This window comes from Sapajus apella, unplaced genomic scaffold, assembly GCF_009761245.1.
Source record: "Sapajus apella isolate SASKATOON/1434 unplaced genomic scaffold, GSC_monkey_1.0 scaffold122, whole genome shotgun sequence".
Lineage (NCBI taxonomy): Eukaryota > Metazoa > Chordata > Mammalia > Primates > Cebidae > Sapajus > Sapajus apella.
Genome location: NW_022437062.1, coordinates 5,495,473 through 5,514,556, shown reverse-complemented (window position 1 = coordinate 5,514,556; position 19,084 = coordinate 5,495,473). Strand labels below are relative to the sequence as shown.

Sequence of the window (19,084 nt, the reverse complement as noted above, 5' to 3'; positions counted from 1 at the left end):
CCACTATCATTTCTGACTCTGAATTTATATGCCACTGATAAGCAATCATTTTCTTACACTTATTTACTGTTAAGAAAAAGGGTGTTTAGGGTAACTTGTAGTATCACGTTGGTGTTCAAAAAGTTTTGAATTTTGGAGCATGTCAGATTTTAAATTAGGGATGCTCAACTGTATGTTCAATTCAATATGTTCCTTTAGCACTTGCATGTCATATAGCTGTAAGTGCAAAAATATTTAAGTGTCTCACCTGTACAGATACACTCATAATTAATTCCTAAAGCATTCAGAGCATCATTTGTGGTAACAGTCTGTAGCACCATTCTTTTCATCGATTAGTCACAATTCAGGATAATTATAATAACTTAACTCTCAGAAACAATTTGCTCTTTGTAAACCTTTGCAATTCTTTTAAAAATTTTGAGATGGGGGTCTCACTATGTTGGCAAGGCTGGAGCACAGTGGCTATTCACAGGCACAATCATAGTGCACTGTAGTCTTGAACTCCTGGCCTCAAGTGATCCTCCTGCCTCAGCCTCCCACATAGCTGGGTCTACAGGTATGAACCACCATGCCCTTCCACCTGTGCATTTCATAAAGGCTTTTATATGAAAAGGGTCCTCCTGCATCAGCCTTCTGAGTAGCTGGGAATATAGGTCTGAGCCACCATGTCCTGCTACCTTTCCATTTCATAAAGACTTTTATAAGAAACAATAATACTTTTATATTATAAATGCAATTTATTTTCAGTGTATGAAAACTATTGCTTCTAACTGCCATAATAGGTACTTAGATTTGTTTCATCCATTGGTTGTAATGGACTTAGTCTGGGTCTAAATCTGTCCCAGATTTCTGGGATCAGTACAGAAACTAGGGCTATTTCAACAAGATACTTTAAACAACCTAGCATTTCCAGAAGTAAACTTGTCACCTTCCTTATGAAACATATCTTTTTCATCTTGGGAAATATCAACTACTCACTCAGTTGTCCAAAGCTGTAAAACTGGGTCTTACCTTTGTCTCTTTTGTCTTACCTAGTTTCTTTTTTTCACTTCATTCCAGGCAGTCAACACATCTTATCATTTCTAATACCTTAAAACCACTTAAATATGCCTATTTCTCTCTGTTGCTTTACTTTTTCCTTAATGTAGGCCACTGTCATTTGTATGCTGCTTTGATTTCTGCAAAGCCTCCTAACTGGTCTCCTCAACTCCAATTTTCTTCTTCAATCCATCTGGCACACTTCAGCCAGAATAATCTTTTCCTAAAATATGCTTTTTTTTTTTTCTTTCCAAGCTCCTGCATGCTTAAAATTATTCAATGGATTCTGGTCTGAAGTCCATACTTCTTAGCATGACTCATCAGGCCTTTCACAATCTGTCCTGTATTTACTTCAACCAGCTCTGCATGCCCCACCCCTCACTCATTGCTGGAGCCATACAGAATCAACAACAATTCTTTCAACCACCTCTTGCCTCTAAACTTAATTTTGGAAATCTCTCTTCCCTTGATACAGAAGGTCCTGCTCCAACTCTCCTTGGCTTAATCATGTCAATATTCCCAGAGGTTAGACTTGTCTTTTACTGGGGAAGTCTTTCCTGACCATCCCTTGGTCTCCTAATTGTACTGTGTATGTATGCTCCATCACATCTATTCAGCATTCAACAAATATGTCATGTTTCTTCCCTATGCCAGGTGCTGGTTTAGGTGGTTATGATATGTAACTGAATAGAACCATGAAAATTCTCTCTTCAATGGAGCTTGCATTCTCCCAGTGTTATGTCAATTTATCTCACTATTGTCCTTATTCCCTCTTCCTCATTCAATAAAGGCAGTTACTCTCCTGAGATTATTGTCTTATCATGATTGGTACAATGTCCAACCAGTAAATATTCACTTAAAGAATAAATAAACTGAGAAAATGGGAAGCAAAGAAATGCCAACATACTATAATTCTTTTATATTAATTATAATTATTTTGAAACCAGGGAAAACTTGCTTAGAAGTGAAAGAATTTACGCCTTTTGTATTAGTTGGGAACTTGATGAGTAGGCATATGAACATGTCTTCAAAATTATGTGTTACCCTTTCTCCCTCTAAATCTGCTTTCAATCAACGAGTCCTTTTATAACGTCTTTTAATTTCTAGGCTAGTCTGCCCATTTCTGACCACCTGAATCTATAACAGAAAAATCAGTATCATCGATGGAGAAGTCAGGATCAGGGACAGAAAAACTAGATGGTCCTCTGAAACAAAAATGAAATGAACACTAGGATTGAATATACACTTTCTATGGGCTTGAGGTTACTTTGGGAGAAAGATGTTTTTCTTGCAAACCTAACAGCCATACTAAATTCCTAAACTGTGTTTCAGAATTTGAAGTAAAAATCCAGAAGACAATGAAAGGGTTTTTAATATTTTGAAAGCTCCTTGATTTCCTTTTTCTCTAGAGAGAAAGGAGACAGCAGTAATATTTGGTTTTCAAAAGAATATATCAGAGGGACTTGAAAATTCAGGAGCTAATTACTTTTAAGATGATCTCAGGAAAAATTAAGGTGACATATGGAGGTGGGGTGTCTAATATCATTATGATTCCACAATTCCTTTGCAAAACAAGTATGATTTATATGTAATTTTAAAAATATGTATATTTCTTAACTGCCTTCTAAACATACACATCTTTATTTAAACATTTTATTTATATTTGCATCCTCTTAGATACCTTATACTTAATATATCTACGCTATTCTTCTTCAAAGCACTGTTGGTTGTTTTGTTTTTGTAGAGATCACAAGTCCACTTGATATTAGTGACTTATACTTTCCTCTGCTTTGTGAGTGTAGGTAATAGCCTTTTTGTATATCAATTTGCTTACACTGCAGTTTATGCTGGTAATACTGTACATTGCCTGACCTCTGAATGGAAAAATAATAACAAGTTAAAGCAGTCATTTTACCTGAAGTCGATAAGGCCATAACACTCACCCTGTTTTCAATTCACATGCTCAATTTTCATCCACTCACTCTCGACTTTGAGAGGAAGGAATAATGACAGGTTACAGGCACTTTATTTCAAAATTCACTCACAAAGTTATTGACAAGCATTTTTCACAGAAACAGCTCTTCTCTCTGACCCTCATGAGCTGTTTACATGAAAAATGCTCTTCCTTGTAGATTAATGAGAGTGGAACCTAATTCCATACCAAACATGTAGCAATTGCCTTAGCATCTCTGTTTTTGATATGGGAACAAAAGTAGGGATAATTTGCCTCAAATTGCAGTCACTTCAGTCATAATAAAATCTCAGAGAGTACTGTTTGCTTTCAACTTTCATTAGGTAAGCTGGGGCTGTTATTAAGGTACCAACACATAAAAGTTATATTAGCACTTAGCAGAAGCATGGCATTCTCCTCCAGGAGATAAATTCTACCCTTGTCAATAGAATTCCACACCAAATGCAGTAAAAGAGTTTGAAAAGATGAAATAGTGAAGCTTTGCACAAGAAAAAGAAATTCCTTGTTCATTCAAGCTTAAAGGCCACTTTGTTGGCCCAAGGTACTAGGGTACTATTTAGAAAATAAGTCTAAGAGAAACTCTCTCAGGTCAAGTCAAACATGGAGACAGACTTTCAGACATGTTCTCTTTGTCTGAGGTTGTTAAATCAGTTACTTTAAATTTCTGCATGCCTTCAAATGGTATTTCAACTGTGAAGAGATAACAATTTAAGGTTAAGATGGAGTTTATTTCCAGACTTCAAATGATAAACATTTTGTGTGAATCACTGTATATACAATACCCACACATTTTATTTTATTTTTTTAGAACGCTAAGCCCTTTTAAAATGTAAGGTATTGTGTAGGCTGCTGTGATGGAGCTGTTGAAATTAAATCTTTATCTTGACTCTTATCACTATATCTTTTAAATACTTTTAAATGTCTCCAATTTAAGGCTAAGGACAGCGCTGCCCCACTTAACAATATGAGGGCTATTTAATCTAAAATGGAAGAAAAGGAAGGAATGGGGCATCCAAGAGCTTGGCTTTTGCTAAGCCTAATTTCTCCATCTTTTATCTTTACTCCTAGCTTGTCAGAGTTTTTATCATGCCATCATTTGATAGTTGCAAGGTCTTTTAATGAATCTATTGTCATTCAGATTATTTAATAGCCTTAATTGCACAAAATTATCTATTTTAACTACCATAGTAACAGTCAGTTACTATGTACTAACAGTAACAGTTTTTCAGGTGACGTGAAATATAAAAAACACTAATATAAAATATAAAATATAAAAAACACTAATGTTTCTCTGCATTTCTAAGACATATTGATTAGAAACAGCAGCATATGGCATCTGATTCTGTCTAAAGATGCTGGTGAAGACCCCTTAGCTTAAAGTTATATTCATAGAGTTCAATGTATTTGTATTTGCCAATGAATGCTACTATTCCACAAAACTAGGAAATAAATAACTTCCATTCATCCTTTCCAACAAGGTTAATCCATTCCCATCTACCTCTCCTCATATCCCTTGCATTCTGGTAATCTGAAAATGGCCTAAAAATGCTTACTGTGGCTAGACCTATAGAGAAAAGAGGTGTTAAGTACACTTTTCTTCAAAGTCATGGATTTAGCAGATGTTGATGGTAACCAAGTTTAAAAAAATTAATTAATTTGGGCCATGTGTGGTGGCTCAGGCCTGTAATCTCAGCACTTTGGGAGGTCAAGGCAGGGGGATGACTTGAGACCAGGAGCTTGAGACCAGCCTGGGCAACATAGTGAGACCCCTGTCTCTAGAGAAAAAAAAAATGATAATAAAAGTTAGCTGAGCATGATGGTGTGCACTTGTAGTCCTAGCTACTGACGAGGCTGAGGTGGGAGGATCGCTCAAGCCCAGGAATTTGAGGCTACAGTGACCTATGATTGCATTACTGCACTCCAGCCTGGATGACAAAGTAAGATCCCATCTCTAAAAAAAAAAAAAAAAAAAAAAAAATCATCATCATCATCAATTTTTTAAAATTGACACTTTGTAATTCTACCTACTTATGCGATATAATTTGATTTTTCAATGCATATATATGTTGTATGAAGATCAGACCCGGGAATTTAGCAGGACCATTATCTTGTGCATTTATCATTTTTTTTGTGGTATAAACAAGTTTTAAAATGATATTTTTATTATTTAACATCTACATGAACAAAACAGAAAATTCCTTTTCAAGACCAAATTAAAACAACTTTTAGGCCAGGTGCAGTGTCTCACTCCTATAATCTCAGCACTTTAGGAAGCCAAGTGGGCGGATCCCAAGGTCAGGATTTCAAGACCAGCATGACCAACATGGTGAAACTCTGTCTCTACTAAAAATACAAAAATTAGCAGAGCGTGGTGGCGGGCACCTGTAGTCCCAGCTACTCGGGAAACTGAGGCAGGAGAATTGCTTGAACCTGGGAGGCAGAGGTTGCAGCGAGCTGAAATTGAAGCACTAAACTCCAGCCTGAGCAACAGAGCACGACTCTGTCTCAAAAAAAATCAAAAAACAAAAACAACAAAAAACTTTTATTTCACAAATAATTCTTCAAAGAATATCTTTTTGGGTTTTATATACTGTATTGGTCTGTTCTCACACTGCTAACAAAGATATACTTGAGACTGGATAATTTATAAAGTTAAGAGGTTTAATTGACTCACAGTTCCACATGGCTGGGACTCTATCACATTCCACCTTACAATCACGGCGGAAGGCAAATGAGGAGCAAAGTCACATCTTACATGGCAGCAGGCAAGAAAAGGCATGTTTAGGGAAAATCTCCTTTATAAAACGATCAGATCTTGTGAGACTTATTCACTATCACAAGAACAGCATGGGAAAGACCTGCCCCCATGATTGTTACCTCTCACCAGGTCCCTCCCATGACACATGGGAATTATGGGAGCTACAATTCAAGATGGGATTTGGGAGGGGACATAGCCAAACCATATCATATACTAACAGTTTGATATACTGGCAAATATTGTATACAGAAGTTTTTTGTTGGCTTCAAGAATTAGAAAGGCTTTTTGTGTGTGATATATATAATTAAAAATTAAATATATGGTCAGAGCCAGCTCTGTCATTAAGTGCAAATCCAAAGACACGTTTTAGAGGTATCAGGGGCCTACCATTTAACTGAAGCAAATACTCAACTGTATTTGATTAACAGAATACATTGAACATATTTTCGTATCCTAAGCAGCTAGTATAGTACCTTGTATCCAATAAGTGCTCAATAAATGTGTTATGCTAACATCTTTCTGAAGGAAAATTTATATCAAATTTTCAAATGCTTATTCAATTCATCCCTTAAAATTCAAGTTTAGAAATTTATTCTAAGAAAATAATTGGAGATGTCCACAAGAAAATAATTGAAACTATATAGGAACTATCTCTATAAACATATAGAGATAGTTTTATAACTAATATTTATCTTTATAAACATTAGTTATAAAATAACTAATGTAGATAATAGCAAAAATTGTTAATAACCAAAATATCCAAAAATAGTCAAACACATTATAATATATTACATAACAAAATACTGCTCAGCTATAAAAATCCATATTTTCATTTAAAGAACATTTAATTGTAAGGAAAAGTAAAACATTATGTGGGAGAAAAGGCAGTTCAAAGACTAGAAGCCTTTAAATATATATATATATAACATGTGTACCTGTATATTCACATAAATGTGCATACAGATATGAAAGAGATAGGAAATATTACCTGTTATGAGGATAATACCTATCTTTCTTGCAAGCCCCTGCTGGCTTGTAAAGACAAGGGATACTAGGATGGGCCCTTTGTTTACTGAATGGGGAGATACTTGTGAGAATAAGATGAGAAGATGGGAGACAGGACCAGCTGTATGCTGGGAGTTGAAACAGCTGGTGTTTAATAGAAAGTAGGTGCATGGCAAACAACAGAAGCTGAATAGAAATTTTCTGCTGTTTTGCTGTGTGGTATGTACTGTATTTCGTCTCCTTTGCCTCCTTCTGAAAACATCAGCAAAATTTTTGTTTTTCTCTTGCACTTGTAAAGATAGATTTGTTTTGAGGAGGGGTGAACCAACTTGCATTCAGGGGCAAAAAGCAAGGCTGTCTCTGGGACCCAATCCTATCTATGATCTAATGAAAGAAAATGCATCAAAATATTAAACATTCATTAGCTTAGAGAGAGAAGAAGGTGACTGTCATTTCCCTCTTTGTACTATAATAGATTTTCCCAAATTTCTGCCATGAATATACACTACTATACTATGAAAAAAAGTGATTTAAAAAAATAAATTGATGTCAAATGAATGAATAAGTGAATAAATCAACTTGCTAATTAAAAATGGCATTGTAGAGAAAAACAAAGTATATCCTCACATAGTAATTGCACTGATTTACACTGGGTAAAAGAAAAGTCAGTGCCTTCCTTCAGTTTTGGTTCCTCCTTGAAACAAGAAACTTGGTTTTAAAACACACACACACATTTGCCCAGTGGGTTTCACAATGCCTAATTAATCAAAAAATGCCTACTTTGGTTTCTTGCCCAGGCTGGCATACGATCATGGCTCACTGCAGCTTTGACCTCCTGGGCTCAAGTGATCCTTCCACGTCAGCCTCCCAAGTGGCTGGAACTACAGATGTATGCAGCCATTTTAAACAAACTTTTTTTTCTTTCTTTCTCTCTCTCTTTCTTTCTGTCTCTTTCTCTCTTACTTTCCTTCCTTCCCTCCTTCCTTTCTCCCTCCCTCCCTCTCTCTTTCTCTCTCCTTCCTTCCTTCCTTCCTTCCTTTCTTCCTTCCTTCTTCCCTCCCTCCCTCCTCTCTCTTTCTCTCTCTCTCTCTGTCTTTCTTGGTAGGGACAGGGATCTTACCATGCTGCCCAGGCTGCAAACTAGTCTTGAACTCCTGGACTCAAGAGATCATGCCAGTTAGAATGACAATCATTAAAAAATGGCAATCATGAAAAAACAGATGCTGGAGAGGATGTGGAGAAATAGGAATACTTTTACACTGTTGGTGGGAGTGTGAATTAGTTCAACCATTGTGGAAGACAGTGTGGCACTTCCTCAAGCACCTAGAAATAGAAATTCCATTTGACCTAGCAATCTCATTACTGGGTATATACCCAAAGGATTATAAATCATTCTATTATAAAGACACATGCACATGTATGTTCATAGTGGCACTGTTTACAATAGCAAAGACCTGGAACCAACCCAAATGCCCATGATAGACTGGACAAGGAAAATGTGGCACATATACACCATGGAATACTATGCAGCCATAAAAAATGATGAGTTCGTGTCCTTTGTAGGGACATGGATGAATATGGAAACCATCATTCTCAGCAAACTGACACAAGAACAGATAATCGAACACCGCATGTTCTCACTCATAGGTGGGTGTTAAACAATGAGAACACATGGACACAGGGAGGGGAGCATCACACACTGGGGTCTGCTGTGGGGGACTAGGGGAGGGACAGCAGGGGGTAGGGAGGTTGGGGAGGGATAATATGGGGAGAAGTGCCAGATGTATGGACAGGGGGGTGGAGGCAGCAAACAACATTGCTATGTGTGTACCTATGCAACAATCCTGCATGATCTGCACATGTACCCCAGAACCTAAAGTACAATTAAAAAAAAAAGAAATCCTCCCTTCTCAGCCTCCCAAAGTGCTGGGATTACAGGCATAAGACACCATGCCTGGCCTACTTTAGTTTCTTGAAAAAAAAGGACTATCTTGTCATTTAAAATCAATATTTTAATAAACAATTTTAATATAAAAATTTTGGTCAAATTGTATTATAACAATTTTGGTCAAAGCGAAGTAGGCATTGAAAGCAATTTTTAAAATTCTGTTTTTATCTATTTTCCATTAAAAAAGGCAGTATAAAAATATGCATTTAAGCAAATAATGAATGTAGATGTGATGACATTAGTTACTACTCCCACTGATTAAGTGCACTGATACTAGCCAGACAACTAAGGCTTAAAATATGGCTCCACCACTAGCTGGCTTTGTACTCTTAGGGCAGTCATTGAACTTTTTAATTTTCTCATTTGTAAAATGGGGATAGCACTATTCCCATCTCAGGGTTGTTAAGATAATAATAACATTTTGTAGTATTTACAAATTTGTCTAGATGACCGCCTTATATGTGGGTACTGATACATTATTTATGCCCATATTTACATTTGTGTTAGTGCCAGCAAGCACCTAAATATTCTTTCTCGTTTGCTTCCCCCTAGAAGCTTCAGAAAACTTTTCATTTTATTTTAGTTAAGGTATTCATTTGGTGCCAACATACGTAAATGCAGACACTAAATATTGCATTAATTCTCCCTGTGTTCACTATTCTTGCCCTTAGATTCTCTTGTCAGTTATAAAAACAAAACTCTGCTTTTTAGTAAAAATTCACCATTATCTTTTAATAGTTTAATAGAATATGACTTTAGTTCCCTGACTTATTTAATAAATTGAGATTATGATTGACATCATGAAATAATATTACAGTGTATAATTTACTACTTTAATTGTCTCGCATGATCAGAAATAGAACTTAGGGTTACTTAACACATAAACAATGCCCTCGTCCCAAATACAGGCCAAAAGTTACCATGACATGCTGAGCAAAAGGTTTTAGAGTGGTTCACATAGAAATAGTGGAAGAAATGAGTCATATTGTGACATTTTGTAGTTTAGCTATACCAATCAGAAAAGAAGTCACACTATAGGAGTCAGCACTTACTTGGTAAGGAGAAGTATCATGAGACCTATTTTTGTAAGTATTAATTAGCAGAAGCTCATTAGCAGTGTGTAGAAATAAATGTATAATATATCTTTATTTAATGATATTTCTTTATCAATGTTGAAAAGAAGATTCTTAAAGTGATTTTCTTTCTAAATAAAGATGTATATATTTGTGACTAAAAATAATTATAGCATGTGTCACAATAAAGTAATATTTTTAATTACAGTGGTATTGGTTTTGTAGGTTTGTTTTTATTTAGTCTTTACATTTGTTTTGATTGTGTAGCCGTATAAAAGCTATAGATAAAGGAATTCATAGCTAGCTTTATAGTTCTACATGTACAAGTATAATAATATTACAAAGAAATAATGCTGACCAAAACTGAACATCTCTAAGAATTTTCTTTTTTTTACTCTTAAGTCCAAAAAGCCTGAGAAATGCTATACTAGAGTAAACTGCTTTCCTTGCAGGGTGTTTCAAACTATATTGTTACCAAAAGTAATATGCAATTCTGGCTGAAAATTTAATACATTTAGTTTCTACTGAAGAACTGGGATAGGTTTGTGAGCTTAATTATTATTGGCAAGGGTGATGATGATAATGGTGACGATTATTCTGCAAATCTAAACATGATATTCCTACTTCCCCTCAATAGCATGTTGATGATTCATACTTACCTACTGACAATTTTCATCCAGTTATGATAAATAACATGCCTTTGCAAATTTTCATTATAAAATGAACAATACTTATCTGATTATTTTAGAAAGTTGAAGTGAGGAACAAAGGAATGTATGAAAATTGTTAAAGAGCAAAATTCTACGGCTACACAAATGACATTATTTCATTGTGAATGATCTCAGATAATAAATAATCTCATTTACTCAGAGTTTTGTTTTTGTGTAGTTGGTCAGGTATAGGTTATAAAAAATTGGGTATAGGAAGCTTATTATTTCTTGCCTATAATAATATAACATTACTGAAACCTGATTGTTTTTAGAAGCTGCATATCACTAAAACTTTAGCACCATTCAGAGAATCAATGAAGCTTTCAAAACAAAAAATACTATTTCCTTTCTTTGATAAATATAAAGCATATTGGTGTAGATGGCACAATGCAAAACAAAGACTACAACTCCTGAAGCTGTAGCCCACATTACAGAAAGAACTGAAATTGAGAACTCTAGTTTTACCACCTGAGCTTCTGCCCTTGAATTGATATTAAGTAACCATATCACTCATTATAGCCTTTAATCTCCCTTGCTGATACCTTTTAATTTTTAAAGAGCTCTACTTTACAAATCATATCCTCTTTCATGTGTTCTCCCAGCTAAAAAATTAATTCTGCAAGCAAAATATCTAAACAGTAAGCATAGAAAGAATGAAACAGGTTAAAGCTCATTAGCAGCAGGGAGCAGATGTAGTAAAACTCTGCCAGTTCCCCTACATTTCCTTCTCAGCAGGGTCTGGGTACCAAGCTGTGAGTTAGTTCTATAGCACAATGCTTGGCTGCTGTTTCAGCAATTGCGCTTCTATTGCTTCAAGTATAATACTAAGAATTCACTTTGATTTTTGATTTTTCTTTACAATAATAGTGTCTAAAAGGACCCTGCAGAGCTAAAGGGTAATGTTAAGCACCAAGTGCCAGCTAATCAGGAGACTATGAAAATGTAATTGATAAGAAAATAAATATAGATTATAAAGTCAGTGTATCTTTAAAAATATTAACTTCTTGACAAACAGAGGCTTGAATTCTGGATGAAATCAGTAATTGCTCAAGTTAAACTTCCTTGATATATCATGCAATAATATCTAATATTCAGTAGCATGATTGTTAACACAACAGATAAAAGATACTGTGTAAAGATCAAAGAGAGACTGATTATGATGTAAAAATAAAAGCAAATGAATTCTGCTATAAAAAACATAATTTCAAATTATTAGGCAAGGATTTCCTCTTTCATGTACAATGTTAAAACAGAACCATCTTTGGGAAGACAGCAATTTCAATCAAGTTAAGATGCCTATACATATGAATATTAGCAAAGCTTTATTAAAATATTCTTTTGTAAACATTAAAATCCATTTCTAGGGCTAAAGGTAGTACTTAGATGTTAGAAAACACTGTTGGAGATGACCATCAGTATGAATTCACCTGCTAGACTGTTTGTCCATGACAGATTTCTAGGTCATAATTTATTCAGAAAAATGAAAATGGACTATAAAATCAAATTTATGGTGTTTCCAACAAATTGGACTGCAACAGATATAAATGTAACAATCAATAAATTTATCTGCTTATTCTTACAACTCTGTAAATCACACTTAAAGCTGATGCTATGTGTTTATTTGCTGTGTTTGTGTAGATTTAGTTTTGCAATGGTTTCATTCAGCCAAGTTTGATAGACAGGATGCTTTTAGAAGAATGACATTAACAGTGTTCCAAGAAAGCTACTCTAAATCCTTCAAAGAAAGAAAAAGAAACTCCTTAGAAGTGCAATTACTGGGAGAGTGGGAACGCATATTCTGAGCATTCTGAGCTTCTAAAATAAACTCATAATCCTCCCACTGAAAAGTAATAGGATTGGCCTCAAAGCCTGGAGCACAGCTAAACCTCCAATTAGGGGTTAACTTCCCCATTTCATGAAAATTCAAACGGCAAGGTCAAGAGGATCATTATAAAGTGAAGAAGTTGACCTTAAAAAAAAAGTTCACTTATATACTAAGGTTGATTGATTGCTTTGAATTGCTTGACCCATTTTTTTCCACTGTAAAAGGAGGAAAACGGGGTTTTCTGACATGTCTTCTCTAAAGCAAACATTTTTGTGTATCCTCAGATGCAACTAGGCCCCAAGAGTTTATACCAATTAGATAATGCCTTTAGAAGCTTGAGTTAATTTTTCAAACTCAATAGGTTATAGGTAACATTGAAAGTCATGCTACTAGTCACCTAGGACTTGTGTGTCCTTGAAGTATACACAAGACATTGGGTCATTTTGTAGTGTCAGCATTTTACTATGCAATTTCAATGGCTCTAAAGACAACTGAACTCCCTTAGCAACCTCTAGCAGAGATCATATGGCTTTAAATATTTTCCCAAAGTTTTCCACTGGAATTATGAAACTGAAAACTTCCTGTGAATTCTACTTTTAAGTTTAATTAGAAATTGACTAAGAATAATATATGCAGAAAAATTGACCAAAAATATAGCTCCAATAAGGAAAAAAACCCTCAATCCATAACAAATGACCTAAAAAAATAGTGTTCTCTAGTATTTTACAGGTACATAAAACATGGGCAACCACTGATATTATATCTACCTTTTGGAATAATTTCATCTGGGTTGCCTGCCATCCAAACTGCGTATCAAGTGACAAGAAAAGAGTAATAACTACAAAGTCCTTGCAAACAGCCAGACCACCAGGATTGCAGGGGTAGTAATCAAAACACAATTCTGGTAACTGATCAGGTATGAGGAAGAGACAACAGCAGGATACTCAACAAGCTGGAGTATAGTGTTCTGAAATGTGACATTTCCAAATAGGGAGGACAGAGAAATGCTTCAGATTACTATTGAAGCAGACCCTAAAGCAATATGGAATTAACTGTAGATGACTATGACATTAGGTGGCAGAGCAGCCTGGTATGTAGCTACAAGGAACAGAGTTGTTGCTTTTCAGTAAAAAAATTTCAGGTTGATTACTGCCTGGAAGGTAGACTTGCAAATAGCAATGGACTTCTCAGATAGTGGCTGCTAGTAAATAAATGACAATTTTCACATGAAAATTTCTGAGCGTAGAAGGTATTAGAAATTGTAGAACTATAGAATGGACAAAGTCATAAACATCATTTGTCCAATTCACTCATTTTATACGAAAGAAACAAAGTTTCAGAAATGTGTGTCTTGCTCACCAGTCAGAAGCAGAGTCTGCATTTGAATCCATGTCTCTGGATCTTTTCTTGCCATATACCCTACTATAACACATTGTAGAAGCATCTTTTTTAAAATATATAGATGCAACCTCTTACATTGGAAAAAAGCCTGCAGCAACTCCTTTATATCTTCAAAGAAAATCAGGGGAGGCGGCAGTACATAAAGCGTGAAATCTATGAACTCAAAACCTTTAAGTGATTATTAAACATAGGACCCTGATGATATTTTTACATTTCTAATCCAGTTGTATGATTTTAGTCCATCACAAAAACCTATTGTGAAACTGAAGGGAATTCAGAGGTCATCTCCTTGAATCCTTTCGTTTTAAGGTGTAGGAGGGCTCTTAACTAATTTCCCAGTAAGTAGCCCTCAGCTCCTGCTCTCTCTGTAAACACTTTCACTGATACGGCAGGATGAATGATTTAGACTGCTAGCTCTTCTCCAGAATTTCCACCACTCTGCTTCTACCAGCTGAATTATGAAGTTACAAATCACCAGTTGTCTTTATTCCAAACATGAATATGCTAGATGCAGTTGTTATGTACTTTCTATTAAGTATTACACAAGCCTATGGAATATGAATGTGAAACAAAATACATTTGTTTCTATAAAGCCCAAGTTGAGTATTTTGGATAGGCTTTACAAAAGTGAGTTGTTTTTAAAAACATTCTGTCCATGTTGGCAAGGATGTGGAGAAATTGGAGGAGCCCCTTTTCCCTTTGGTAGAAATGCAAAATGGTGCAGTCCTATGGAAAACAATATGAAGATTCCTCAAAAAATTAAAAATAGAAATAAAAGATAATTTTGGCTTAAAATGTAAAGAATAGGTATGATGATTTAATCACTTTTATTACAATGAAGCTGTTCATTCAATTCAGTAAGTATTTCTTAGGGCCTGCTTTGTATTAGGTACCATGACAGGCATCTTATTACATAATGTAGAAGGAACATGAAATTTGAAGTAAGACCTGGGCTCAAAGCCTGGCTCTGCTTTTAATATCTGCCTCATTAAGTTGCCTAGAAGATTTAATACTAGGGTACCTGACCCATGGTAGGTGCTCAATAAATATCAGTTTCCCCAAATATATAATCACACTGAATCATCATGACAACTGACAAGTGGGCACTATTACCCTCATTTGGTAATCATATAGCTAATAATTTGGGAACTGATACACAAACCCTAGACTAAAGCCTGTGCTCTTTCCACTACAGGATACTATCTCATGATGGCGTAATTTTTAGTAGGATTCCATTCTGAATGATTTAGCCTGGTTGAGGTACAAATATACCAGTAATATCTGAATGGATTAACATAACTACTCAGCGTGAACTAGACAGAATTTTTTAGTAGGAATCATTTATATGTTGGGGAATACCTGCCAAATACAATTGTTTAAACTTTACTAGTGTTTATGCCCAGCTCCTTTTTTTGTCCAGTAGCTCAAGGAGCTGTTTTTATTATAATGATTTTTGATTTATTATATTTTATAATATAAGGACTAGTCACGTAAAGTAATTGAATTAGAAGTTTAAAAGAAGGGAATGGCAAGGGCACAGTCCTAATTTTTGCTCATTAGAATTAGAATTCAGGCCAGTAGCAATAGCTCATGCCTGTAATCCCAGCACTTTGGGAGGCTGAGGCAGTCAGATCTCTTGAGTCCAGGAGTTCAAGACCAGCCTGGGCAACATGATGAAACTCTGTCTCTACAAAAAATACAAAAATTGACCAGCTGTGGTAGTGTTACACAGTAGTTATCTAATCAGAATGAGCATGGAAGGAGAGGACATCCCCCTGCATAGGAATGTCAGATGACCATCAGGTGATGGTCAGGCAGCTGCTAACTGCCTCTCTAAAATAATAATTGGTCACTGATGGTGCCAGGGAAAGGTGCTCTCTCAGTAGAAAGAAACACCTGAAACTAGTGATTAGCAGCTTCCTCACAGATCTCATGAGTTGGGTGAGTGGGCTCACACATGCATACTAAGAGGCAAAATGGTGCATGAGCTTCCTCTAGGAACACTGGACTGGTAAGGGAAAAATGCCTCCAGTGAGCATGTGTACAACTCCAGTAAACACACTGTGCATGCTCACTTCTCAAGTGCTAGCAGGCCACTGTGCATGCAGACAGCTCACCCCAAGGGAAGAATCAGGAGAGAAGAAATGCAAGACCCTGGAAGTATGCCAACATACAAAACCCAAGTCAGAGGTCAAACAGCACACTTGATCTCTCAAGTTGTCAGTGTGGCCCTCTTCCAAATGTACTTGACTTCCTTTCATTCCCGCTCTATAATGTTTTAATAAATTTTCACTCATGCTCTAAAACTTGCTTTGGTCTCTCCTTCTGCCTTCTTTCCCTCAGTCGAATTCTTTCTCCTGAGGAGGCAAGAACTGAAGTTGTTGCAGACCTGTATGGATCCTGCTGCTAACATACTTGGGTTCGACATGACTCAGTAGCTGCTGAGTGCTACATGACTCATACCTGCTGCTAACATACTTGGGTGCTACATGACTCAGGTACATTTCACTGCTAACAGTGGTTCGTACCTGAAGTCCTAGCTACTCAGGAGGCTGAAGTAGGAGGATCACTTGAACCCAGGAAGTAGAGATTAGCCACTGCACTCCAGCCTGGGTGATAGAGTAAAACCCTGCCTCAAAAAAAAAAAAAAAAAAAAAAAAAAAAAAGAATTCATGATTTCTGTTCACTCTGATTTTAGAAGAACTATTGCCCTGGTATTTGAAGCATTAAAAGCCTGACGAAAATAGCAAAGTACTATTGTTAGTATCATTATTTCGAGTTTGAAGACCATCATCATGGCTGGAGAAGATAGAACCTGAGTAAGAAGTGAATGGTGATGGTCTTTTAACTTCCGAGTGTGTTTCCTGAGCAATGAGATTATCACTTCTTCTAATTGTTGCTTCAAAAGTTGCATTCAAATGACTTGACATTATTAAATAGCTTTATGCTGCAAGTTAGCTTTTCTATCACTATCTCATGTTTGTACCACAAAGGTATTTGTCTTGGTGTACTTTATTCCATTTTTCTTATATTCCTTTAGCTTCTGGAAGACAAAATTACCTAATGTAAAGCAAAATAAATAGGTAACTTGTCAAATTATTTGCTTTTGAGTTCTTAGGCTTCCATTACATGTTTTCTGCCTTGCCTCAATCTCTCTACCCTTTGTCTTGCTACATTTTTTCCAATGCAAACTCTATACCAGAGAGTCGTCCTCAAACATAATTCAATTTCACCTTTTATTTTTACCTTATAAAATCCATTATATGATTTAAGACCCAGGAAAATCCAAACCTGGAATTATCATCTAAAACTGGAATTCTCTCTCCCTGATTTCACTTCTCTATTGAATTTATTAGGTATTGATTATAATTTACACTACATTATATTTGCAAATTCTTTGAAGGCACCTTTGTAATTATAGGAAAGTACAAACTTTTCCTCTGAAGGTTCAAGTCTAAATCTTCTGAACTAAATTGGGTATGAACAGAGTAATGAAAGAAAAGCCATGACAAATTTGTTAATGTTTTGCAGGAGTCATACAAAATATAAAAACTCAAAGGAGGGGCAGATGGTTGAGGCTTACATACCCTTTTTATTGGGGGCTATAGGCAATTTTAGAGGGCTAGTAAATGATTTTTAGGGGAAATCAATAGACTTAGGAAGCAGACATTATCTTATAATTGAGTCTTTGGAATTTGAAGAAACCCAAGAGACAGACAATATCTTATAACAAAGTTTGTCTAGGTGTGGTTACATTTTTAAGTCTTTTTTTCTTTAATAGATAATAAAATTTCAAGGAGGATATGGAGGGCAATTGTGTTCCCTTTGGCAGTTCCGGTCTTAAGATACTGAAGTTAAGAGAAGATTATGTAACTGCCCAGTGGGTTCTCCTTGCCTGCTGCCTAAACAGAGCTGATTTATCAAGACAGGAGCCTTGCAGTAGCAAAAGGGTTTAATTCATGCAGAGCCAGCTGCTTGGAAGACTGGAGTTTCATTACTACTCAAATTGGTCTCCCCTGGGGTTTTTAAGGATAAGTTGTGGGTAGGGGCTCAGAAAGTAGGCAGTGTTGATTGGTTGGGTCAGAGATGAAATCATAGGGAGTTGAAGTGGGTTATTCTTGCTGTCTTCTCTTCCTGAGTGGGACTGCAGAACTGGCTGAGCCAGATTGCTGGTCCAGGTGGTGTCTGCTGGTGCACTGAAATGCAGGGTCTTCAAAGTGATCTTAAGTTCTATGACAGTGATGTTATTCCCAAGAGCAGTTTAGGTTGGTTCAGAATCTTGCAGCCTCTGGCTGCATGACTCCTAAACCATAACTTCTAGTCTTGTAGCTAATTTGTTAGTACTACAAAGGCAGACTGGTCAAGGACCATTATCATCTTTGTTTCAAAGTTAAACTATAAACCAAATTCCTCCCAAAGTTAGTTTAGCTTTCACCCAGGAATGAACAGAGGCAGCTTGGAGGTTAGAAACAAGAGGGAGTCAGTTAGGTCAGATCTTTTTCACTGTTAATAATTTCCTCAGTTATCATTTTTGCAAAGGCGTTTTCAATCAGACTAAAGTTTCGCCTTGCACTGGAGCGTGGGGAGAGACAGGAGAGGTCAGAAAGGTTTTGATTCTGAGGCAGTTTCTGCGGCCTTCCTAGTTTAAGGAAGTGTTCAGCATGCCAAATTGCCATACTTTTAGGATATCATTTTCTAGATCCCAACAATCTCTCTTAAAAATAGTTTGTTCTACATTTTGATGAATTTCAAGATGAACCATCAATCATTGTTTAATGAAGCAAATAACAGACAGAAATATAGATTCAATGTAATATGCCACATTTCATTGTGTGTCAGAGGCATTTTATATCAAACTGACACATACCTCGAGGTATATCCCTCTTGTCATAAAATCTACTAAGGCCTCCCTGAGACAATAGTCTTCTCTTTCTGTTCTGCTTTCAGGATCATGTCCTTTAAGTAGCATCTTCAGAAAGAAGAATGAAACATCATTCTACTCAAATGGTGATTCAAGCAACCATCATATTTGGAGACCTTTTGTGTTTCAGACATCGTGTTTGTCATTTCAAAAGCCTATGAACATCTGCATTTCACAAAAAATATAATCAAAGACTAGAGAGCTTAAGTAACTTGCTCAGGATGACTCAGGGGCAGATCAGGGATAACAACGAAAGTTTATCTCAAGTCAAAGTCTGCACCTTTCCCCTATGAAGCCTTCCCTGACACTCTCCCCACTGCTGACATTGAAACCAGCACAATTGTTCAATAAAAATGTTACTGTTTTTTGGATAAACATAGAAGTTGAGTCCCCCATACCTAAAACTTGAAACTTACACTTGGTCTCATTTGAA

At 36.0% G+C, this 19,084-nt stretch overlaps 1 long non-coding RNA gene across 1 annotated transcript in view; it reads right to left on the bottom strand.

Annotated features, from left to right (window-relative positions):
* Window positions 1-19,084, bottom strand: part of LOC116538716 — a 52,216-nt gene that overhangs the window by 10,929 nt on the left and 22,203 nt on the right. The window lies entirely within an intron of this gene.